This window comes from Gymnogyps californianus, chromosome 6, assembly GCF_018139145.2.
Source record: "Gymnogyps californianus isolate 813 chromosome 6, ASM1813914v2, whole genome shotgun sequence".
Classification (NCBI taxonomy): Eukaryota; Metazoa; Chordata; class Aves; order Accipitriformes; family Cathartidae; genus Gymnogyps; species Gymnogyps californianus.
This window is the reverse complement of record NC_059476.1, coordinates 13,517,369-13,543,013: the sequence shown is the minus strand read 5'-3', so window position 1 is coordinate 13,543,013 and position 25,645 is coordinate 13,517,369.

The following is a 25,645-nucleotide window of genomic DNA, read 5'->3' as shown; positions in this document are numbered from 1 at the left end:
TAAGGTCTGGGATTTAAATCCCTGCCTTCCAGCTCCATTTGCTCTTTTTGTCACTTGTTCCAGCCTATCCTAAGTACTTCTCCACATAGTCCTGTTCCTGAGCTTTCTCATGGCTCTCTAGTTCACCTATTCCTCTTCCCTTCCTCCTCTGTCTTTCATCTACCTTTTTGCTGCCTTTGGTATGTCCCAGGAGCTTCCAAAAAACCTGTCATATATGTCAGGGCTTGGTCCAGGGTCAAATGCAATAGTGCTGCTGACAGGTTAAAGAAGGGGAAGGAGGGGCTCTTCTGCAACATGACAGCTCCGTCCTCACTCCATCCCACAGCCCAGAGCAAGGACAATGAACAGGATGAACGATGAGGTGATTTTTCTCTTAGATTCCTGTGTAAATCCATTTTATCTCACCTCTTCATTCAGTATTTGGTATGGGCAGAAAATGAAGCAGAGGGTGGAAGATCCAGTATATTTGCTGAGGAAATGTATCACTCAACAAATCAAACATTTTTCTGACACTTTATAATGGATAAAAAACCATGTAGAAGCAAGGTCCCAGGGCCCTGATTTTACAGCTGGCTTTTACAGCTGATTTTATCAGCTGACCCTTGCAGGCTGATTGCCCTTAGTGCAAAGCGTTGGGAGGACAAGCAGGGCTGAGACTCTACAACCCCATCAGCAATGGGTTTTAAGGGAAGGGGATGCGAGAGGGGCTAGACCAAGAAACTCTTATCAGGGCACTGTGATTAGACAATGCCATTTTGTGCTTTCAGCTATCCATTGGAGCAGTATAGGCTAATCGATCAGGTGATTAGTGCTACAATGACATTTTGCTTATTGTGTCAGTGAATGTCCATAAATCCTGAGTAGAATCCAGTTAAAAAAAAGCTGTTACTCTTATTTTACTCACTCCGGCATGGAATAAAGACAGTGAAATAAATATGCCACCTTCATATACACTTTCCTCTTGACCACAAGACCTTTTTGTTTCATTCTTACCCTTCCAGAGTCCTTCCCTTGGGAGGACGAGAAGTAGAACTAGAACAACAAAATTGGATTGTGTGAAGAACTGTGATGGGGAAAGGTGGATATAGTAAATCAGGAAACATTTCAAGCCTGGTGGCTCCACTGGATGTGGGACCTTCCAGCAACCAGAGGCTTCCACTCATTTTGACTGTTAAGGTGCCAAGGTTGTGAGAGATGGAGAAGCTTCCATCACTCTTCCCAAAGCAGTCACAGAGACTTAAACTGTCTCTAATATAACATTCTAGGCCAAACATTTTAGACCACTAAGGAATTCTGCGATTCATCTTCTTGGAATACCTCCCCTTCTCAGTACACTTTCAAGTGACCATCAAATTCTTTGAATTGTGCTACAGTTTCATTCTGACTTTTTATTACAAAACAATGTTTTCAAGTCCTACCATGAGAGAAATATCAGCATGTTTTATGTTGGTTTGTTCTGTTTTGTTTGGGTTTTTTTTCTTTTTTTCTTCTCTTTCCCTTAAAAAATATTTCTCATTGGAAAGTTCTTATTGATGGAAACTTCCTCACCTGGCTGAGCTTACTTACAGAAACTACAAGGAAGTGTTCATTCCAACTTCCTTTCTTTATTATGCTTTTCCATTTGAAGTGGGAGCTGAGGCACGAAATACTTTAACTAGTTTGCCTAACGTGACACAGGAAGTTTGTGGGAACTGTACCTAAACCTATGGCACCCAGAGGCTTGAGCACAAGGCTTTTCATCCACTTCTCCATTTTATCTCCAGCTTTCCATGAATATATTCATCAAATAAATTTACGAGAGGAAGGAATAAATTTGAAATCCCTGTTACGGAATATTTCCAAGCAAGGATTTCATATTCATCTTATTCTAACCAGGCATTTGATGCCTCTCCAGTTGGTGCACACAGACTTGTAACTGTTGGACCAGGGTCTGGCTTTCAATAGCTTGATATTTGCAATGGATGGCTTGGACTCCATCTGCAGGTGATGAATAATTCATAGAAATCAAATGGGAGACACTTGTAAATGACAGCTAAATACAAGAAAGACAGCTCCTTGTTTGAAATGGACAGTTTTCAAGGAATAGAAGAACCAAATTTTAGAGTAATAAGGAACCCAGTGTCCACATCTGGTTTAGCCCTCACTTTTCCCCAGTATCTCTCCCTAAACTGTTGACAGTAACCTGGGAAGAATAGGACAAAAAGTTGAAAACATACACTGTGGTGTGATAGGCTTTCTCAGCACTGTCCCTTGCTGAATTTCTGGCATTTCTGTGTATACCTCAGGAGGGAATTTAATCTGTACAATAACTGAAATTGCTTCTATTCCAAGAAATACAGAATGTAATTGCATTTTTTTTTTTTTACTATTATTATCTCTCCTTGTTTTCTGGATTCCTATTTGGAAACTTCAATGGAAAACATTTACCCTAATTTAAAAAACAAACACACAAACTCCAAATACTTCTCTCTTGTTCAGACTGTTTTGGGAGCTACCCATGTTGATTGCTTGCAGGGTTTGGTTAAATCAAGAAGGTTTGACAAAAGGAAGAAAAGCAAAGAGGGGGGGAAATGAAGTGCAAAATAAATGTCTAAGTGATGAAGCTGTGATCTGACTAGCCAGGGTGGGGGGTAGGAGTTTGCTAAAGACAGAATACTGGGTCAGCAGCACTGAACTGTGCAATCTTACAGAAGAAGGGTCTTTGTGCCATTCAGATAATGCTGGCATTCAAAATCTCTACACTGGGACTGTTTTTCAGAATGCGGTTCCCCTTGCATCTCAGTTTCATCTGCTCCTTTACCTTAATCCTCAAATTATTGAAGGTTGCTCAGATATTTTAGCAGCAGCCTCCAAGATTGGTAATTTCTGCCTTAAACAAACACTTAAAAAGAAGCGGACACCTATGATGGATATAAAAGCTTCTGTGCAAGCACAGCCTGAGCTTCCCAGCTTAGCAGCCATTCAAAGGAGGCCATTAAAAAAACAGTCAAAGGTGACAGCTCTTCAACAAATTCAGCCTCCTTTCTCATTCTCGTGGCCATAGTACCTCTTCTTCAAATCCTACCATCTTTATCAAAGTTAAGTTTTCAGATGTTACTCCAGCTTTGAGGCCATATCTGATTTTTGTGATAAATCTATGCCAGATGCTTGAGTCAGAGAGACCTTCAGCTAAGTCAATGTATATTGCTTGGAGAAATATCATAACTAGACTGTCAAAATCCTCTCATTTTTATGCATGTATTATAGCCTCTCTGGCCTAGATAGGCTGTGGACAGTACACAGGATGTCTAATAACAGGCTTTTATCTCGCTATCTCTCCTTTTTTCTTTATTGGCAGTGACAAACCCCATACCTAAATTGTCTTTGTCCATACCTCTTTGTCATGGTTTAACCCCAGTCAGCAGCCAAGCACCACACAGCCGCTCCCTCACTCCCCGTCCCCTGCCCCTGCTCCCAGAGGGATGGGGAGGAGAATCAGGAAAGAAGGCAGAACTCGTGGGTTGAGATAAGAACAGTTTAATAACGAAAGTAAAATATAATACTAACAATAATAATAATGAAATATAATAATAATAATAATAATAGTAATGAAAAGGAATATAACAAAAAAAGGGGGGGGGGGGTGGAAGGAAAAAAAAACCCCAGTGATGCACAATGCAGTTGCTCACCACCCACTGACCGATGCCCCAGCAGTGATCCGCCCCTCCCAGCCAACTCCCCCCTGTTTATATACTGGGCATGACGTTCCATGGTATGGAATATCCCTTTGGCTAGTTCAGGTCAGCTGCCCCGGCTCTGCTCCCTCCCAGCTTCTTGCACACCTGCTTGCTGGCAGAGCATGGGAAACTGAAAAGTCCTTGGCTTAGGATAAGCGCTACTTAGCAACAACTAAAACATCAGCGTGTTATCAACAGTATTCTCACACTAAATCCAACACACAGCACTGTACCAGCTACTAAGAAGAGAGTTAACTCTGTCCCAGCCGAAACCAGGACACTCTTGTACAAGTAGACACAGCGATATCAATATTCAAACCTGAGCCATACCTGGGGTGAATTTCTGAGTTTGGCACAAGCCTTTATGACCTTCTGCAAATACTTCAATTCTTATATAGGTAGGGTGCAAGAACAAGGAATGGCTCTCAACACAGGCATAAGCAACCTCCAGGAGAAAGCTCTGTAGCTGTGAATGGAAAGTTGAAGTGCTTCTGGAACAAAACCAGTAGTGATTATATACTTTTAAAACTGTTCTTTGCCTTCTTATCCTGTGCTTGTAAGTTCTTGTCTCACTGGGTGCACAGCTGGGGCTGCAAAACAGCATTGACATACAAATAATCAATCACTGTAGTTACTATTTTAGTTATGGCACAGGGAGAGATTCCTTCATTTAACTGGGCTGCTGATAACGTTGGGCTTCAGACTCTCATGTTGACTGCAAAAGGAAAGTACCTTTTTCAGCTCTTTCTGGGGAAAGCAGTGAGAAAAGTCCCAACCCTTCCAACAAATGGCTTAGGGACCTGCCCAGGAATTGCAAGACTTGCGTCATTAGCCCTCCTCAGCCTGCCTGGATTTGAAGTCACTTTTTTCCTAACCTGGGCTTGATCACTGGTTTAACAGACATTGAGGGCAGAGTGAAGGAAGCAGCTTTGCTCTTCTTCCTTCTGAAGCCGAATCACCGTGTAGCCAAGGATATACAAGGTGCAGGTCAAGCAAGAACAATAACCTCTGTGGACAGGAGGCATTCTGAGTTTATGGCATCTGTACATTTCAGGCACTGCTAAGCTCCCAGCACCCTGGGAAACAAATAGTGCATTTAGGCACCAAGGATGCTGAGGTACAAAGTGAATAAATTGGTATTCTTTCTGTTTTCTTGGTTATAGGTGGACTGCAGTCATTCTTCAGGCACCATGTACTTCAGCGGTGGGACTCCTTGTCATGGAAAACTGGTTATTCAGACTGACTTGGGTGCAAAAGCAACTGTACAAATTCATGTGTAGAAATCCTTTGAGAGCTATGAAATATGAAGATAATACTTCTGGCTCAGGGAGTGCCTGTGCTGCTGGTCACTGGAAGCTAAGATTTTCTAGCCAGCAGTATCCTGTGCTCGCTATTCTTATTCACACCTGGGCATGGGGATAGAGAAAAGATACCAGGTTTGATGGCCCTGTTTTTTGATCCCTTATGGTCATTCTAACATTTTCAAGTACACCAACACTAACTCAGGTGTTATCTAGGAGCACAAAATCAATCCCGTAGTGAACCTGCTTAGAGCAGAGGCTGGATCTGCGGAAAAGCCCTTGGGACATGCTTTCTAGGTATAAAGCCAACAGGACTATGTGGGTCTCTGCTACGCTGACAAGGTTCCCTCTGGGGCAATAGCTCTGAAGGCTCTGCTGTCTCCTCTCCCAACACCCAGCCTCTCTATCAAGCCTGGTACAGCACCAGTGCTTTTGGGGAGGGTGCTTCTGGGTTTAACTCACTCAGCTGAGCTCCCTGTAGCACAGCCCAAGAAAGCCAGTTGCTACAAGTTCCCATCTTGCTTTCCAAGTCTCTCCCTGCTCCTTGTTGGTTTTCCTTGGCACGGGCCTTTCAGCAGACGTGAGGCAAACACTAAACATGTGGCAGCTGTGCTGGCATAGCCAGAAAACACATCAGTGGGACATCCAGAAGAACAGATGCAAGCCAGCAAGCCTGTGTGGACTGCCTGCACAAGCCTCTCTGTGCCCAAAGTGGTGCCAAGTGCCTCAACAATGTGTAATGGGCACCATGCCCTCCAAACAGACAAACATGAGCATTGACAAATCAGAGGCCACATCCAAGCATTAAACACAAACTTGTTTTGGGGCACTTGTCCTAGCCAGACAAGTCAAAACAGATGGCCAGACCTGTAGATCTTTGTTTTACACATCTTAATTACACAGCATATTTACTGACCTTGTTGGAAAGGCTCTGTTTTTTAGGACCTTCACTGTGTGTACAACTGAGGTTTAAAAAGGTACATCAGATGTGTGACAGGGGAACAATTGCCCTATGGAAAGAAGCAGCCCATTTCTCTGTCTTTGGTAGACGATGTTTATATAGGAGGGAGCTGGACTATAATCAATCAGATTAAATTCGGAACAGATACATGCAAGATATCCCAGTGAGAAAGAAGCAGACTCAGTAAAGTGCAGTGAGGAGGAGCTGGCTGTACAGCGAGGCTGCAGATCAGGCTCTGAGGATTTTTGTAGGCCACAAGATGAATGGGATTCAGTAGCACGCTGCTGTTAAAAAGGTAGACCGCTTTCCAAAATAGGCTCTTGACCGCCACCAATTTGAAGCTCAGTCAAGGTGGTCTCTCGTACTTAATAACCTTCACTGGACCTTTTTTTTCCCTGTTGCTGAATTTGCAAGACCTGCGATATAATTATTTCAATGCCCTCATGAGGTCTTGCGGTAGGGTATAATTTTAGACATCCTACATTAACAGACATTTAGACAAAATGGAGAAAGTCCAAAGGAAAGCAACATGGGTAATAAGAGGTTGAGGAAACATGACCTATAGAGAAAGGCAATAGAAATGAGATCTATTTAATCTGAAAAAGTAAGAGAGGCCTATAATGATAGTTGTCTGCACTGTCAAATGCTCTTAACGGCATAGGCAGATCTTAGCTGTTTTTTGAAGGTAGGACACGATGCAATCTATCAACTTCATTTGTTAGCAGGATATGACAATTTAGGATTGAAAATGAGGAATTTTGCATGCAGGAGGGTGCATGCATTGGAGGAGGATTTTAAGACATTAAATTATAAATTACACCAAGTGAAAACACCACAGGATCTAAGGAGAGGATGTGATTAACAAGCACTGTGCGACTCTGATATTACTGCACAAGACAGCAAAGATATTTTTACATCACTGCCGTGACAGAGTCATGCTGTCTGTATGGTAAATCAGGACAACCTTCCAAAGGAAATTTCAGAAGTCCCTATTTCTGATATTTTCAATTTTTCCCCAGTAACTTTTTACAAAATCATTCTTGAATTTCTAAAACTTTACTCAAGTAGATTTGTAACAGCAGCTCTCCTACATCAAGGGGGAATAGCAGAATAAGATGCTTTTGAAGATGAGTAAAGGAGGCAGCTTTAGTTCTAACATTTTAGGCCTGAGCTTTCCTGCATGTTGCTTTCTTGCTTGCTCCAGGGGTTAATGAAGCCACTTTTACAGAAAAGCATGGTTCACAATTAGCAGGGTGCTGGATTTCCCACATGCATATAATCTGATGTCAGAAGGGACCTTCATGTCTATCTAGTTTCAGAACAGGCTATTTCATTCAGTAATTTTTGCTCCATGCTCCTATTTTAAGGCTTTTTGTGAATTTCTTCAATGTACTTGGCCTTGGACATCTGCAACTTCTTTGCTGGATATCAGATCTTTTACTTAGAGAAAGAGGTCGGGTAGATATGCTTGTGTCAATATCGGGTTCATATGCGAAGTGACAGACCTTGAAGAGTAATCAACAGACACACAAACACGTAGAGAGAAAAACACACACACACACACACTCTCTTTCTCTCCCTGAGATCATCATGCAGAGGAAATATTCTCCCCAGTACATTAGCCACAATGCACCCTGGTAAGTCATTGGTTCAGATGCATGAAAAATTGAATATTAAAAACGTGTCTCATATTTGAATTAAAAAAAAAAGAGCCCAAGATCTAATAAGCTTCCAGGCATTTATAATATTCTCCTTTGAAAGTTACAAAGCAGGCAAGCTGGATATGTACTAAATACAAGAACAAATAACCATGAATGAAATGTTAAGAATTCAAAGCCAGAACCATTTGCTAAAAAGCATAAATAGAGCATCATTTCAATTGGTTAGATGCCAAATTAAATGTAAAAAGAGACTAACAAAATAAAATGAGAGCAGAAAATGTTATTAGAAATTAAGCTAACAGAAAGTGTATGTGTATATTTTCTTGCTTTCGTGATTATCAGAGGCATTTTTTGGGAGGGAGGGGGTAAGTTTAAAGGGCAGGTGATAGGTTTGCATGTCAAAATAGCAGGATGCTCTGGTCAACATCTAATGAAAAGAAAGTAAATAATGTAAAACGTATGTTTCTCTTTCAGGTCATGTTTGTAATAGAACAACTGAGCTCTCTAACCAAGTGATATTGTGGAGGATTTAAGTGGTAGTACAGGGGACTAGATGCAGACAGTATACCTCCATTTGCATTTCTGAAGCACTGTGAGAATGTGTCCTAAAAACTATCTTTCTACATGTCCAGGTGTTGCTGAAGGAACAGTCCTGGACATATCTGGAGAGCACTCTCAAAGCAGTTGGGACCCCCTACTCCAGCATTGGGGTGACTTGGTAGAGCAGATGACCACTGATTATTTGCACTGATGGTCTGGGGAGGCAGCAGTGGGTGATAGTCAGCCATCAGGGAGCCTGACCTGCTCCTGGACACTCACTTCATGGAGCGGATGATGCCGTCAGGTTTCACACCCCATCCTTCTCCCTGGGTGTTGAGAAGTGCAGATCATATCAGAGAGACCCATTCATGTGCTGGGGACATGGCTGGGAACACCCTCACCTTTGCTGTCACAGCAGGAGCCACCTTGGGCTGCCCTCGCTTACACTGCCAGTACCAGAGCAATTGCTTTCAGGAACGGATGAAGCCACGGGGAGCGGGGAACAGTGTAGGAAAGGGGGAGGATGGCACAGAGCAAGGTATCTCTGTTTCTAACACAGAAGAGAGAGACTTAAGAGGGATTTTTGCAGAAAGGGAGCTCTTCCAGAGGAGACCACACAGTTGTTAAGGGGCCCAAATGCTCTCTAAAGGTCTGTCTCATCAGTATGTAGCAAAGGAGCAGAGGCTAACTGTGCTTTCTCACATCAAGGAGAAGAAAAATCTTCCCCTATACTTTCTGGAGTCCTCTTGTCCCATCTTGTTTTAACCCTTCATCACTAAAGAGAATTAATTTTGCTGCCTGCTCTCCTACGGGTCATGGAGGAAACTCCTGAGAAAATCACATCACTGGCCTCTCTATTCCTGTCCCTTCTACATGAATTGCGGCGTTAACACAAGGTCTGTGCAGACATGTGTAGGGCTCTTACTGAGTAAGAATATTCACACGTGGTGCTATCCAGAAACAAGTGGCTGGTCCTGAATAACTTATTCCAGCACAACTTGATGTTGAGACAAGCTCTTCAGGAAAAAAAAGAACCTGTCATCAAGGAGACTTAAATACAGATGGCTGAGAATTTTTTCTCCAAATATTTTCTTGATTAAACAGACATTTCCATTTTAAATTGGATGGAAATCCAGAAAATCAAGCATTTAGTTTTCTGACATAAACTCAGCATTTTTTCATCAAAACAGTTTTGATTTCTGTTGATCATAGACTCTTCTTTTCAGTAAAATCAAGTTTGCAACCAGATGTGTTTATAGTTTTAAACAAAATAGGGGGCTGGCCACTGTTGATTGTAAGACTCTTTTTATTAAAACTTGCATACTTACAACGTTACTAGGACACCTGTTAATAGAAACACCACTGCATATTGCAATTGTTGTAGTCACCACCACTTGTGTTTGCATCGTAAAAGCATCCATTGCAGTGCTGGTGTCCGAAGGAAAACCTCAGGAAGTGTTAGTGGTAATTACTTCCAGGCCATTTTGAATGACTGCAAGAAAGACTGTCTATTAGGTCTTTCGCAGGTTATGTTTTAGACATGCCTTCACATCTCCCAGGCAGAGCCATCTCAAGGCTTCTTATCCATACAGGCATGTCTCGTGGGAGCTGTGCCCAGGGTGTGCTGCCCTGGGTGTCTGCTGTCTTCACCTCTGTGGCAGCCTGCTATCATGTGTGAGAATCCGGGGACACACGCCGGACAGCGTGAACCAGGATCCATGGCCAGTTCAGCTGACAGCAGGGCCTGGGCAGTGGCCAAACTGAAAAAGCAAATGCTGACCTGCAAGCAAAGAGACAGAAAGGCTTTGGTTTTATCCTCTGTGCCCTAGGAGGGAGGCTTGGTTACTGTAGGAGGATGGTGTTACCTTACTTTTGCCATGTGGCTGGAAGCAATTCAGCTTAAGAACACGGTTTGATTGATGTGGCTTGTCTGTGCAGCTTAGATTAACTGGGAGAAGGACAAGGTACAGTTAGTGGAGTAGCTGCAGGATTCATAGATGCCCACAGAGCAGTAATAATGCCTTGTGAATCTCTATTTAACAGGTCCAAAATTTGTGAGGAATAGCAAGCAAAAAGAAAACCCCAAATCTTATTTTAGACAGATGAGGAAACACTCTACAGCTCTGCCCATGCCATTTTGAATTAGCAAGTTGTTCTCAAATAAGGTGTAATGGGAAATAAACCCTAATGAAAGCAAACAGTACCTTGTGTTTCACAGCCTGTCACTTTGATTGTTTGCTACCCAAGAGGAATGCACTGAGAGATTTCTCACGGAAACAGTTTTAGTCTCCATGCAACTTAATACTGATAGAAATACACCCACTAGTACCACTTCTCTCCTTTACAGATATAGTATCTTTTCTGTTTTCCTTTCAGGATGAACAGGACAAAAAACATCTACTTCTCCTACACACCTTCAATCTCCCTGTTGTCGTGGGATAAGACTTCCCTCTACGTACACCAAAATGAACTTTAAATTAGGGGGGAGAAAGTAACAAGGGGAGAGATGTTTGTTTTCAATGAGCAGCAGAAGCAGAGCTAAGAGAAGACCTTTCTCAGAAGATGTTCTTGCTCAGACTTGTCAGGGGGGTTCAGGTGAGGACCTGCTGGCCAAGCCCTATTCTGATTTAACACAACTGGGAGCTGATTAACCCACAGGCAACTGCTAGCTTTTCCCAGGGCTGCCACATGCCCAGCCATCAGCAATCAGCCCAGCTTTTCACAGCACTGACATCATCTGAGTAGGCAATAACTGTTTTATAACCCTCTGCAGGCTCCCACTTGCGGCACTTGTTTAGTTTGCTTGACCTTAGACCCGGTCTTAAATTTACTGACATGATTATGGAGACTGGTCCTGTCAAAGCTCATAACACTAATGAATCTCAGAGTAACTTGATGATTTTCATAAAACCTCACCTCCAGGAGTCATGTGAATTTCATGTGATTCACTCTTTTACAAAATATAGACTTAATAATTCTCATGGTTTTGGGAAAAAGCTGTAAAAAAAAAAATTGGTCATTGTATCTTAAAGACATAAAACTAGAAGACCCATGAAATGCTCCATAATTAATCTCAAATAAAGAAACATCATATAATGTAACAAAACACCTGAGGGTTCTGGGGCACCTGGCTCGTAGGTGCCAATGTTGTTATGTTGTATTTATAAAATGGGTGCTTTGTACCCACAGAGAGACAGTCCATCAGTGAGACAGGCTGAGCTGATTCCTCAGAGCTGTGTGTTCAGCAAAGGCCCCAGCAGCATTTGAGCAATTTAGCACTTTCCAGGCAGCCAGAAAAACTAACACAGCCTGTTTATTTCCTCTTTCTTTCAGTACTCCCACGCTGGTGCCTCTGTAAAGGAAAATATTGATGGATCTGAAATATGTACGACATAGGCTGGGAGTCCATGGCAGTCGTCCCCTAGCAAGCTGTTTCTGAGGCTGTTTCCTTTAGTGAGACCATGAATTATTCTCCGTCTTTCTCTTACTCTTTTTTTTCTGGGCATATGAATTTGCCACCTGCTAAGGTGCTGTACAATTACAACCACCAATGGCACAGAAGAAGAAATAGCAAAACTTGCTCTACAGTAAGGTGTTTGCAGAAGATTTCAACATTCAGTAAGAATCATTTCCCCACTCAAAAAAAAGAGGATAATAGTATTTAGGGCCAGCCTGTCAGATTTTTAAAATTTCACTGAAATTTCTGTTGATCCATTTAACTTCTGGAGGGTGTTAGGCTTCATTTCAAAGTGTGACATGCCTCGCAATCCCTATTTATGCACGGAATATTTTTGAACCATATCCTTCATCAGGTTGCCATGAAAGATAGCGAGAAAACTTCAGTGAAAACTTTGTAAAACCCTACTCCTTTTTTCTTGATTTGCAGACAGAACTGGTCTGGGTGGTCTCAGTGGCTGGAAACGGGGACAGGGAGCCAGTGGGGACCCAGTGGCAGCTGGAGGGAGCCCCGTGGGACATGGAGAAGTCCTGAGGTGGGGAAGTGATCAGGTGCAGAGTGTCAACTCCTCCAGCAAAAGCCAAAATGAAGATGTCCAAAGGTGCTGTCCCCAATCCCATCCTCCGTTCCTTCTGTAGGCACAAATAAAATTACTTTGCCTCATTATGAATTTCCCATTTCCACACACTGGGACAGAGAGGAGTGATTTGCAGCTCAGTTCCTCCTCTTTAACAAAACCCAAAGAGAAAAACCCTTCCATCAGATTACTAATTCCCGCAGATGACTTCGAAACTCATTAGGGAGAGTTTAAACCTTGGTGAGAAATGCAAGGAGCCGAGAGATTGCTTAGGAAACCCAAACTGAGCGTATCTCTCTCAGTCCTTTTGTGCCAATGTTTTCTGGTAGCAAACAAAGAATATACCCTTTGGAGGATGTGCCTGGTGCTGTGCATCACCCAGTAGAGGCCACGGCACAGTCATGCTGTGAGCAACTTCCTAGTGTGAAAATGGATCGTTGCAGCTGTAATAATGCAAGATTCAACGAAACAACAATGAAACTTGTTTTTTCAATATATGCAGAGAGATGATTTATTTTAGTAATACTGGAGGGAGCCGAGTGTTGAAATCTTTCAGTGTTAACCTGCATTCTCTGCTGAGCCTTCGTTTGGTCAAGAAGAAAGAACTCAGCAACATAACAGAAACTCTGCTCTTTTTTTTCTGTTAAAAAATTGACCCCTTTTCACTTCTATGCAAAATTCATAGCAACCCAAAACATTTCAGAAACAGCCTTATTACTATAATTTTCTTTCCTTTCAGAAAGTACATTCCTTTGTGAAAATATCTGGTAAAAATAATAGCTCCACCTTCAAGGGGTGTTAGATCACAGTTGGTAGCCAAAGATCAAACACATCCACCTGACAAACCCTTTGAAACCCAAGCAAAGATACTTTAACATCCAGAAGGGATAGTTATTCATGTGGTTGCATTTTCTTTTCCTATTGTATCCCCATGTATTCGTCTGTTAGGCTTCTCTGTTTCATCTCACCTCTAAGACCCCAATTAATCAAGACCCTGAATTTGCTCTTTTCCTGGCAAACCCCCTAAGGCAGAGTGCCCAGTGGCTCTGCAAGCCACAGACAATGATTGCTTTAATTTGTATTATTTTCTGTGTTTTTAGCAGCAAGTTTACACATTTTTAAAGAGAGAACAAGGAATTTCTACACAATGAAAGCATGTCTAGCAAAAAATTTGATCAGGGGTTTTGTCTATGCCTATTTTGATAAAGCAATCTGCAAAATAATCCTCCCCTCAAAAAAACAAAAGTAGCGCTGGGATTTGAGTTTGTGATTTTGCTCTGCTCTGTTTCGCAGGTGATTCAGTTCCTGTGCTTTCCTTTTGTCCTCTGCATTTTACATTCCAGAACATGATTTTCACAAAACATGTTTCTGTGTAGCCTAACCACCCTCTTCAAGAGGACAAACCACACTGTGTTGTGGGGAACATATAGTCTAAAAGGCAAATTTGGCCTAAAGAGGAATTTTTTTCAGGAATTAGATCAAGATGTCACACACACTCATTTACTCATGGCTCTCTACAACATAGTTCATAATTTTTAAAAATCTATGCATATCTGTTTATTTAATAATTCTTTTCATTTGTTTAAGCCTTTGTAGAAAGCTTAAAATACTATCCTTAGCAAGAGGCCATCTAAAATCTTTGCAAAACATTATACTGTATTGTATTTCATGCTAGTAACTAAAAGAAAATAAATCACATTGTTTTTCTCCTGATTTCTATTTCTTTCATGATTCCCTCAATAAACAGGCATTAAGAAGGAGCCTGTCCTTTCACCACAATGTTGCTTGTTTCTATGATTGAGATGTCAGCTCAGTGTCACAGTAGGAATTCAGGATTTTCTTTTAGACCAGAGGATGGAGTGTTGTACTTCTGCTTTAATTACCTTTCTCATTAGAATAATGTTCCATGGGTGCCTGTCTGAAATCATCTGAGTGATGGAAGTCTTTTAAACACAAACCTAGTAAGTATCATAAAACTGAAATGCTGTTGCACTGTGTCCTGGTTGGGCATGGTTAGAAACTCTTGCAAAGTTTCTTTTCTCTCGAGCAATTATTTTTGTAGCTTATTCAGTTTATCTGGAGCTGCCTGCAGAAACCCAGCATTAAAAGCAGTGTTAAGCATTTCTTTCTATTAGAAATCGTCCCTTACTTTGTACCTCCTAAAACTTCTTCAATCATTAGAAATGAGTGGAATGATCTCAGCTTAGTTTCAGGTTTTTCTGTGTGTGTTTAGAGGAAGTTTCCCAGTGAGCAATGTCTTTCTTTGGTCTGAATTGTCTTGACAGCCAGACATCTTCCTCAAATGTCTGCAATCCCAATCATAAACCTCCTGATATAGGTATTTAGTCAATGGAAGGGAGATTGATTTTGCAGATGAAGGGTCTAAGACTAGAGAAGGGAACCTAGGAAAGGATAAATTGAAATCTGGGGACAGACTGAATGAAGAGGAGGAATGGAGAGCTGAAGAACAGGACTTTATGTGAGTACATAATTGGGGGGGGGGAGAGAGAGCAAAGGACCAGAAAGTGTACAAAAGTCAGAAGTGGCAAAAAGGCATTTATGAAACTTTAAGATAATTAGGGGTGGGAGGATATTTTTGAGGGAGGAACAAAGAGATATGAAGGGAAACCTCCTCTTGTCATCCTGTCTTTCTCCGTCTGTTGCATGGAAGAAAATTGCCGTGAAGGAATATCATCTTTTGGCTTCTCCTCACATGTCCTCTAAGGCTACGTGTCCATGTAAAGGGTCTCCAGATATTCACCCAATTTTCAGTCCTTTTTTTAGTTTTCTAAGACTGATCAATCTTAGGTAGTGCTTTTGGCAGCCATCTGAGAAGAAGCATTGGGTGAAAAATTTGGAGGTTCACCCTGAGTGATAGTACTGATAGTAGACAGCAGAAAACCCACTGCCTTCATCTCTCTGTCCTGTCCTCTGCAGACTCAGTGGCAGTGAGGAGCTGCTGCTCTGCTGTATGCAGGGAGCATAAACATTTCCAGCAGGGAAAGTAAAAAATTGTAGACAAATATATATCCTTGTTACTTTGAGGATATATATGAGCAAGTGAAGGGGAAAACAGGAACTTTGCAAGAATATTGCACTCAGCAGGACATACCACCACAAGGGGGTAAGAAAGAAATTGTGCTGGAAAGAAACTTGAAAAAATTCTGAAACCACAAGAAAGTTTGGTTGTGCACAAATCTAGCCCATATCTCAGTAGTGTATTATATTCCATTGTCTTGTTTTCCCTTTGGGTGTTTATTTGCATTTAAACCAGCCCAACATCTGGTAGAGGATAACATCGCATGTTTCAAACCCTTTGCTTAGATAGCATCACTTTAGAATAAATGAATGCCTGAATGCACTGCGTAGGGAGTTCAGTGATTTGTGTGGTTGGGTTTTACACATTCATTTGGAGAGACAAGTGGGATTTGGAGCAGGTGACAAGGGAAGAACTGCATGTGTGGCTAACAACATGTACCACATATTCTGGATGTAGGAAGAAAAGTGAAAAACATGGTGTGTTGCAGGCTAGATAAGAACACTTTTAAAATTATGTCTCTATGATAAAAGTATAGCTTTGAGGAGCATTGTTGCTAAATCTCAAGGAACCACACAAACAAGAAAAAGAAAAAAAGGTAATGTTTGTTAATATCATGGGAACTCTGTGGATACACAGAAACTTATTTGTTATAATCCATTTTCTAGCTCTCTATTTTCTATAAATGCGAACAATTTATTCAGCTTGTCTGCTTGTCTTTTGCACTGGATTTCTAACAAAATGCCCTTAGTCCTGGCAAGTCAAGCAAGATGCATGATGACATGCCAGCTTCCCTGAGGCATCTTAGGGACTACTGATTGCACATCCATTCACCTGCACATAATCCACTTAAGTTTGTCTGCTGCAGACAGTGGCATTCAGCTACCTCTCGCGTGTTTTCCCCATAGTCTCTTATACCCACTGCACACCTAAAGGATGTGCCATCTTTGGTCATGATCTTGAGTCATTTGAGAGGCTGACTCAACATAAAAGATTTTCACTTAGGTAGAAACAACCTGGAAGATGAGATAGCTGATTCATTTTTAATTAAGTGGGGAGATGGAGTTACTATGGCAAAAATATGAAACCCAAGTGCATGGCATGGAGAACTCTAGCCAGAAGAATCTACAAGGGAAGCAATGCATGGGAGGCCCTGAAGAAGGGACAGCAGAAAAGCATGGAGTCAAGAATTTAGGTCACCAATTGCATATAATAAAAAAAACCACCCAAAAGTTTCAATCTTTCTTGCAAACCTACTTACATGTCAAAATGTAACCTTTTCCCTCCTCAAACCTCAGAAAAAGTACCTGTTTTTCCATTATGAACAAGTTAACCCTTATTAAAAATTAACATATATCCCTTGATAGGCTTTTGCATAGAAGATGTTTATATGTATTTGCTTTTTTGAACCACCATCTGGAATGTTTGATGTCCTCTTTGTGGTCTGTATACCCCAGTGCTTTTTTAAGGAAATGCAAAAAGAGAAGGAGATAGCAGTGGGCAGCTGTACAGAGCTATCTATCTAAGCTGATTCTAGGACTGAACCACATCTGGGTCAACTCCAGTGATGTACTGAACGCATGAGCTAAGCAATGGTCCCCTCCTTCTCTCAGCAAAACAAGAGGAAAAACAAGTGGGAGATGAGACTTGGTGGAGTGGGTTGGTCCGGAAACCTGACATCTGGTCAGGTAGGAGCTTCATTAATTAAAAGCAGAGCAAAACAGAAAGCTATGTAGAGTGATCTGGGAGCTCTGTATGTCTCAGTTTCCCTGATAAATGCCTCAATTCTACAGGACACACAACTACAGGAGACAGGAAATTCAAGAAACAAGTTTCGAACAGTATATTTCAGACACACCCAGGCCTTTCCTGTGCCCAGGAATTTATGGATGACTCAAAAAGAAAAATCACTGGGAAAACATTTTTCACTGGAGTGTTTCTGATGAGCAGCAGTAGTCTTGTTCTCACTGTCTAAATATGACATCTCTTTAAATATACCCCCTATACCCCTCAAAAACAATAGAATCACTTGTTGCTTTTTTCCTTATTATTGCAGAAGCAAGTGTCCCTACAGCTTTTCAGTGCCAGATCTCTTACTTCCCAGGAAAAAAACCAACCAAACAAAACAGCAACAAGAAAAATAGCTCATTTAAAACAAGCACTAATAAGGACCGTATGATCTCCTGGTTTGATATCGACATGTTTATTTCTTTGTGGAAAGGGTATTTATGGGTCTGACAGCAGCTGCTTTTATTTTACTCCCATCTTTTTGATTTGAGAGAGTTTTTGTGCATAATGCTTTTCACCAGAGAGGTGCTGTATGGCCTGTGTCTCAAGCAGTTAGAGTAAAATAGATGATTGGATGAAGTTAATTCCTTGGTAGATGCGACAGATAGATGGGAAAGACCTTGAGTGTCTACACTGATAAGGGGTCTGTCATGTCAGGGAATAAGGAAAAGTGCAATATTCCTGGAAGAGCTTTAAATTACATTTTCATTCTGACCTACTTTTCCTCCAGTTTTTAAGGTCTGCTTGGTGATGACTTGATAAGGGTGAAGCTAAGAGTGACTGATAAGAAATCTAGCTTGAGCAAAGTAAGACTACCTTGTTCTGGTGGCTCTGACTGAAAATAATGCCTGATTTACTATGATTCTTCGTTCATATTTATTTAGTCCTTTCACTGGAAGTCTTGCTACTGTAAGCATTAGTTGCAGGAGGTTGGCAAAGATTGCAAATAGCCCTTCATCAAAAAAACCCTTTTATAGTAGAAGGAGTTCTCCATCTTCAGTCATGGTAATCCCCTAGAAATGGGATTATTGGAGATGCTGGACTGTGTTTTGGGCCTGTGGACAGTCTTGCATCAGTGACGATTGTAATGACCTGTGCTAGGATCTTGTCTGACATGAGTGTCCAGCTCTTCTCTAACACATTGTCCAGCACACACTGCCTCAGAAATGCAAGCTTCCAAAGTGTCCCAGCTGCTGACTGCAGCCCAGGTTCATTCCATATGACTCCAGGTACTTCCACATGACTGTAGATACTTTACTGGACCTCCCGCACTAGAAGCCAGTTTCATCCCAAGTCCCCTTTTCTATTAATTAAGAGAGAAAGAGGGGCACTTCTAGAAGATCTTGCAAGGCTTGGCCAATCTCTCAGAACCCTTTGAAGTGCTTCCTGACACTAGAAGAAATGAAACTCCTAAGTTAGACACTGAAGAGAGGCACGATGAATTTAGGCCTTTAGCTCCAACTCCACTACGCTGTGAGCCATCTCTCAGGGCTGCCATTCAATTCAAGCTGCTAGTTTGTGCTGAAGGTCAATACAAATTGCTTGTGGGAGCATGGCACATGGCACAATTCAGACTGTGAGGAAAAAATAAGAAAAACTAATAGGCATCCAGAAGTCACTCATGCTGAAAAACTGAATGAGAAACAAGTCCCTTGCACACAGGATAGTCCCAGAGACAAAACTGTGTATTTAAGCCTGTAGTTCCTTGAATACTGACAAGATTTCATTAAAACACAGGAAAGACAGACAGACAAATGGTGGATGGATCCTTAAGATGTTGCATACTAAAACCCAGCAACCGGAAAAAGAAGCAATACATTGTTTCCATTTCCTTGTCTTCTCCATGCATAGCCATCAAATCCGTGCCTGTTGGGTTCAGTAGCTTCCTCTGTGTCTCCAACATCTACAGGAACGCAATTTCTTAAGAGCTTTTGATTCACTTTTAAAGTCCCATCACTGGAAACATTTATTTTGTACACGATCTCCATTAAGCAAACAGGGTTACAATTCAGCCAAGACTTTGCAGTTCCTGGACAGCCAAAAGTACTTAAGTGGATGGTTTCAGAGAGTTTTCAGACTATAACGTGGGGTTAGTGGGAAGCTCAACACCTGCATTTACATAATTGCTTTTTAATTATGTTAGATTTTTTCAGGTAGAATATTCCTAATCTGTATGTCTTTAAATAATCTTTTAAAATAATCCCAGCTAAATGAGCTCTCAGGGGTATGTATGGAAGTAAAAGAAATAACTTGTTCAATGTTTTTTTGTATGGTTTGTTTTGATTTTTAACTCTTCAGATAATGCTGTGGATAGGGGTGTTATTAAAAGAAACGAAACTGAGGTTATGAAATACTTACGTATCAGAATAATTTAATGGATGGTATAGATTTGAGTGGAGCAACATCCAAAACATTTGCATAATCTGAATGATAGATAGATAGGCACTGCAAAATTAAAATACTTCCTTAAACAACTGCATTATATGGAAACATTCCTACTGAGGTATAAATTGGCACTGTAAAAAGAGCAGCAGGTGCTAAAGCAAATCCCAGACTCATTTATACAACAGGAAAACTTGCCAAACCACATACATGTCAGATTTCCCGCTCCCAGTAATACTGGAGACTGTTCCATTAAGGGCTGACTTTCCCAGACAGAGAAACCAGGAGAAACCCTGTGATGTTTTTCTGTAGTTAGGCACAGCCAATTGGACCTGCAGTAAAATGAATCTCTTCCAAGCATGCGGAGCATTGACCGTTTGCTAAGCCCCATGTGGTACCAGGCACTCCTCCAGAACTAGGGAGCGTAGTAAAGTGATTATGGGATTCTGTGACTGATGGCTCTATCACATGCCTGAGATTCATGGCTCAGCAATGCTCCAGTGATGGGTGCTGGTGTGCCTGCAGAAAATGCAAAGGAATTTGCATTTTAATGTAGCTTAGCCAACAGCAGAAAAGGGTTAAGACTAGTCATCTTAATTTGCATTTGCAGTGAGTAAAATAAGTGCCTAAAGACAATGGCCACAGCTTGATGTTAAGTGTGCTGATTTAATTTGGCATCTGAGGTTCTACTGTGGAAAAAGCCTTAGTGGTCTGGTTAAACCACATACCCGCAGGCTCCCTAACTTTTAGGTATCTGTTCACACTGAATCTCAGCTTTCTGCTGTTCCCTTTCCCTGTTTCTTCTGTTGCCTTTGGCTATCAGCGAGCTGTGTACATTAAAAAGACAGCATTGCCTCTCAGGATATTTCAGGCTTTTCTTCTTTGCAAGATTAGACAGCATCCTCTATTCCTTAGCCAGAGGAAAAAGAGCTACCCTTTTAGCCTTTCCATCTTTTTAAGGACTAATATCCCCCTTGTTTCTTCGTTTCTTTCCTCCCATTTTCAGTGGCCTTCGGTGCAATACTTTAAGTGCTCTCTTTTCAGAATATGATTAGGTTTTAACACCGTTCATCTAGATTGAAAAAATAATGATTCAGCTTTGGTGTACTACTCACCCTGCTGCCTTATTTGAAACAGCTTGGGTTTTAGTGGCCAGCTCCTCTCCCTTGCCAAAATCATTCTGCAGGTTTCCCAAGGAAATGGTTCCCCTTCCACGTAGTGCTTATTTCGTGGGTTCTGCAACTTTCTTTTAGACAAATGAAATGGGATGTGCCTCTCAGCCTTGCAGTCTGACTAGCAGTGTAAATCGAACCAGAGGCCTTTGGGGTGGAGCATTGTGTCATAAACAAATCATGGTTATGGAAGCTGTACTTCTGTTCTCTCAACACGAGTAATAAATGGAAAGCAGCTGCACTCTCATGATTTAAGTCATAATATTTCAAAGTCTATAGATTATAGACACTTAGAGTGTGCCTGAAACTGCCCATGGCCCCTTCTTGGAGGGGGAATATTTCAACTGTTTTTTCATAGGGTAGGTGCTAAGATATGGCAAGATTTCTCTGACTTGTTCACAGGCATATTGAAAAAAACCTGGAGCAGAGCAGGGAACTGAATCTGTGCTTATCAGATCCCAGGAATGTGTGCTATCTAGTGTCCTGTGCTTCCTCCACTTCCTGAAACCAACAAAAGCTGATTGGAAAATGATGTTATCAGAGACAACCACTGAACATAACAGAAGCCAATGGAATGATTCCAGCACCATTCCCTCCAATGTTTAGAAGATCAAGAAAAAGAGAGACTCTTAAAAGCAAACTGTCCTCCTTCCCTTCCCTCTGGGCTAGTTTACATGAGGAAAAATCCCAGACCTTTGAAACCACATGGAAGAAGGTTAATGCAAATGAATGGTTGTAGGACCAGAGAAAAGCCTTTCTGAAGTCTGGTCCTTGCTGTTGCAAGTGGGAGAACTACAGAAACTGTCCCATTATGTTATCAATATTCGTCCTGAAACCAGTTAGGTTTCTTCCCTTTGCTAGTCCATCTGAGAGGCTTTTCCAGAGCTCTTCTCTGCTGGTTAGCAGCTTTCTCCTAATTACCAGCCTAAATTATTATCTTTATTTTGCCATTGCTTTGCCCCTGCCCGTTTTACTTCTCTGTTTCACAGCTTCTTCCAAATAAAACCACCGTCCTGGATCTTTGTCAACTGGCAATTTGAGACAGATTTCATTTCAGGCCGGGTCTGGAGCCCATTTAAGTCAATGGGAGTCTCTGTTGAGTTCAGTATGCTTTCCAAGTAGGCCTTTATAGGCTATCCCTGTAGTCAGCTGGATATAAAAAGTCTATGTTGATAAAACAATGTGCCTAACAAAATTGTACTGCAACTTACAGACTGCAGAACCCTTCATTTACCTGCTTTTGTTGGCCAGTTAAGGAAGGAAAGATAGAGAGGCAGAATATCCAACATTTCAATAACAAGTGGGATCTAACAGCCAACAGGAAAGGCACTAAACTTAAAAGTAAGTGCAGTGGAGCACTTCCTTATGAAGGCATTATGATGAAGCCACCTCTGGAATTATTTTACTGCTATTTGTCCTCATTTCACTCCTCTGCTCACTTGGGCACCGCATGAAACCAATATTCCTGGGAAGAAAAACAAACAAAATACTCTTTTCATGTTCCTTTCCTTTTTTTTTTTTTAATCACCTGGAAGAGGGAAACCCTCTAATTCTCCAAAGGTGACATTATCATCAATGACATGTAAATATTTACAAATAGTAGGGTTTTTTTGATTGCCATCCGATACATAAGGGCTCCCTCATCCTAGCCTTTAATACTTTTTCTCAAGTGGCATGATGCAAAGCTGTATTTTACAGTTACAAAGCAATCATTTGACTTGTAGTGATGAAAACACTATACCGTAAGAAGTGGTCAAAACAATATACTTTAAGAAGTAAATAAAGCTGTTAAGTTGTTGATGGATTGATTGACCAACATTACTGTATTGGGTTTGCGTGGCAAGGTTTTGGTAGCGGCGGGGCTATAGGGGTGGCTCCTGTGGGAAGCTGCTAGAAGCTTCCCCTATGCCCAATAAAGTTAATGCCAGCGGGTTCCAAGATGGACCCGCCGCTGGCCAAGGCCGAGCCCATCAGCAACAGTGGTAGCGCCTCTGGGATAACAGATTTAAGAAAGGGAAAAGAAGTTACAGGGGACTAGCAGTTGTAGCCAGAGAGAGAGGAGTGAGAATATGTGAGAGGAACAACTCCACAGACACCAAGGTCAGTGAAGAAGGAGGGGGAGGAGGTGCTCCAGGCGCCAGAGGAGGGATTCCCCTGCAGCCCGTGGTGAAGACCATGGTGAGGCAGGCTGTCCCCCTGCAGCCCATGGAGGTCCACGGTGGAGCAGATATCCACCTGCAGCCCATGGAGGACCCCACGCCGGAGCAGGTGGATATGCCTGAAGGATGCTGTGACCCTGTGGGAAGTCCACACTGGAGCAGGCTCCTGGCAGGACCTGTGGATCTGTGGAGAGAGAGGAGCCCAGGCTGGAGCAGGTTTGCTGGCAGGACTTGTGACCCCGCGGGGGACCCACGCTGGAGCAGTCTGTTCCTGAAGGACTGCACCCCGTGGAAAGGACCCATGCTGGAGCAGTTCATGAAGAACTGTAGCCCGTAGGAAGGACTTGCATTGGAGAAGTTCGTGAAGGACTGTCTCCCGTGGGAGGGACCCCACACTGGAGCAGGGGAAGAGTGTGAGTCCTCCTCCCCCTGAGGAGGAAGGAGTGGCAGAAACAACGTGTGATGAACGGACCCAAACCCCCATTCCCCGTCCCCCTGCGCCGCTCGGGGGGAGGAGGTAGAGAAAATCAGGAGTAAAGTTAAGCCTGGGAAGAAGGGAGGGGTGGGGGGAAGGTGTTTTTATGATTTGGTTTTATTTGTCATTATCCTACTCTGATTTGACTAGTAATAAATTAAATTAATTTTTCCCCAAGTCAAGTTTGTTTTGCCCGTGACGGTAATTGGTGAGTGACCTCCCTGTCCTTATCTCGACCCACGAGCCTTTCGTTTTATTTTCTCTCCCCTGTCCAGTTGAGGAGGAGGAGTGATAGAATGGCTTTGGTGGGCACCTGGCATCCAGCCAGGGTCAACCCACCACAATTACAGACAGTAGAAACTCAAGTGATGATCCATACAGATAAATTAGTCACATAATATTAAGCAACAGATGTTAAAGAATTGCAAAACTAACTGTAGCTTGAGACACAAACAACCTGTGAAAAAAGCAAATGGTCCCAGTTTGGGACTTAATGTGACCTAAACCCAGCACAACAGAAGTGAAAGCAGAAACAGTGTGAGCTGGGACATCTCAGTGGTAACTTAAGACCTGGCAATCAGGAAGGACACAAGACCCACAACACCTCAAAAAATCCTCAGCAGCTTTCCCAGAAGAGTTGGGATTGTTATTCCCTTCCTATATAAATCCAGTCCCAGCTAAGAAGTTGGTTTAACTATTTAAATGTTTGCAATCATTAACCTTTCAATAAAAACACAGCTTCAGCTTATTAAGCTCATTAGCCTGTAACAAATGAAGCTTTTGAACATGCCAAGGAGCAAAATATAACTGGATTCAGAAGTCAATTAGATGCATTTGGAGAGGATGATAGGTCTCTTGAGGGCTATTCAGCACAGAGATGTGGATACAGTCTCTGATTCAGGAGGTCCCTAGGCCGCAGACTGCAGGGTGGTTATATCAAGGGAACACCATACATGTTTGTCTCGCTCTTATTGTCTCCGTTACTCTTTGGTTCCTGGGTCTGGTGGTCCTCTGATCTGAATCGCTACAGCTGTTTTTATGTACTATTAATGCTTGGCCAGCAGCCGGCACTGAGTGTCAAACTAGCTGAAAGCAAGCAGTAGAAAGCATTGGTTTACACCTTATAAACTAAGCAGCCCCTACAGCAGAACGGTGATACAAACACTATAGCTGAAGCCCTCTGTTAAGTCTAGCTTTTGACCAAAGAATGGATGTTACTCAGCATGGAAGATAAAGGCTTATCCAGCAGCACTTGATACCAGAGTAATTATCAACCACATGCAGCTATAACAAAGAGTCCAAAGTCTTTGATTTTTGTCCTTGCCTTTTTCTTTTTTTTCAGTGTAGGCAGGAACACCCTTGAAATAGGTGGATTTGCATTACTGCACATGGTAAAGGACCAGTTTTCTGTGCCTTGTAAACCTAGTCTGGGTCAGGAAGGAATACTTGGCTGTATCACCTTGCATTTTACATTTTCAGACCATGCATTGCTTTCTTGGAGGATGACTCTTCTTATCAAAGCTCTAAGACATTTTCAGGAACCCTCTGGGATCTCTCCTAGGACCAAAGCTTCATGCACACAGATTTCAACACTGCCACATGCTTCTCGTGGACCTACTTCAAATGTCACCAATATACTTACAGGTGAAGCTCTCACTTGTCAGACGGCACAGTTGCTTGACACATTGAAAACAATACCAAAAGGGTAGAGAGCTATTCAAGCTACCTCTATGATTACTGAGAAGTAAACAGTATAAATCCACTACCAGCATAGTTCTTATTCCAGTTTTCATGCTTGCCATACTCTCTACAAATTTCTCATCTTCAGTCTTGTGTGCTTTTAATGCCCCAGAGTAACTTTATTGCTTAAGTAAACCCTAAATCTAAAGGAACTACTCAAAATCACTGAGCTGACTTCATCTGTTTTATTCGAGGGAAAGTTAAGGAACAGGAAAAATGGAAACTAAACATTTTGTTCTGGATCGTTCAACCTGAGCTGCGTTTACTGAACTTCAGCAGTGTGTCCTAGAAAATTTTTATTCTCTTTAATGGCTGGGATTATCTGTATTGTCTATGATGCACCATGGATATGAGATTCAGATGAAGCATTAGCGTAACAGATCTCCCTGCTATCAGGCCAAGCGTGGCTGGGGGCCTGTTCATTCAGACCAGTTTTTATTGGGGTCCCTGAACCACTTGCGTGAAGGGAAAAGCTGTTGCTTTCAATCTTATCTTTGTGGAAGTTATCAATGCCACACATGTCAGTTATGGCTAGAACAAAAAGCAGGCTCGTGCTTATATTCTGTTTCAAGATTGTCATCTTGTAGAAAGTTGTCTGGGAAGCTGCCTGTATTCTCGATTTAGCTCTTGGAGGCTTAGGGTTTTATGTATCATTGCAAGAATTTCTGGCTATGTCCCC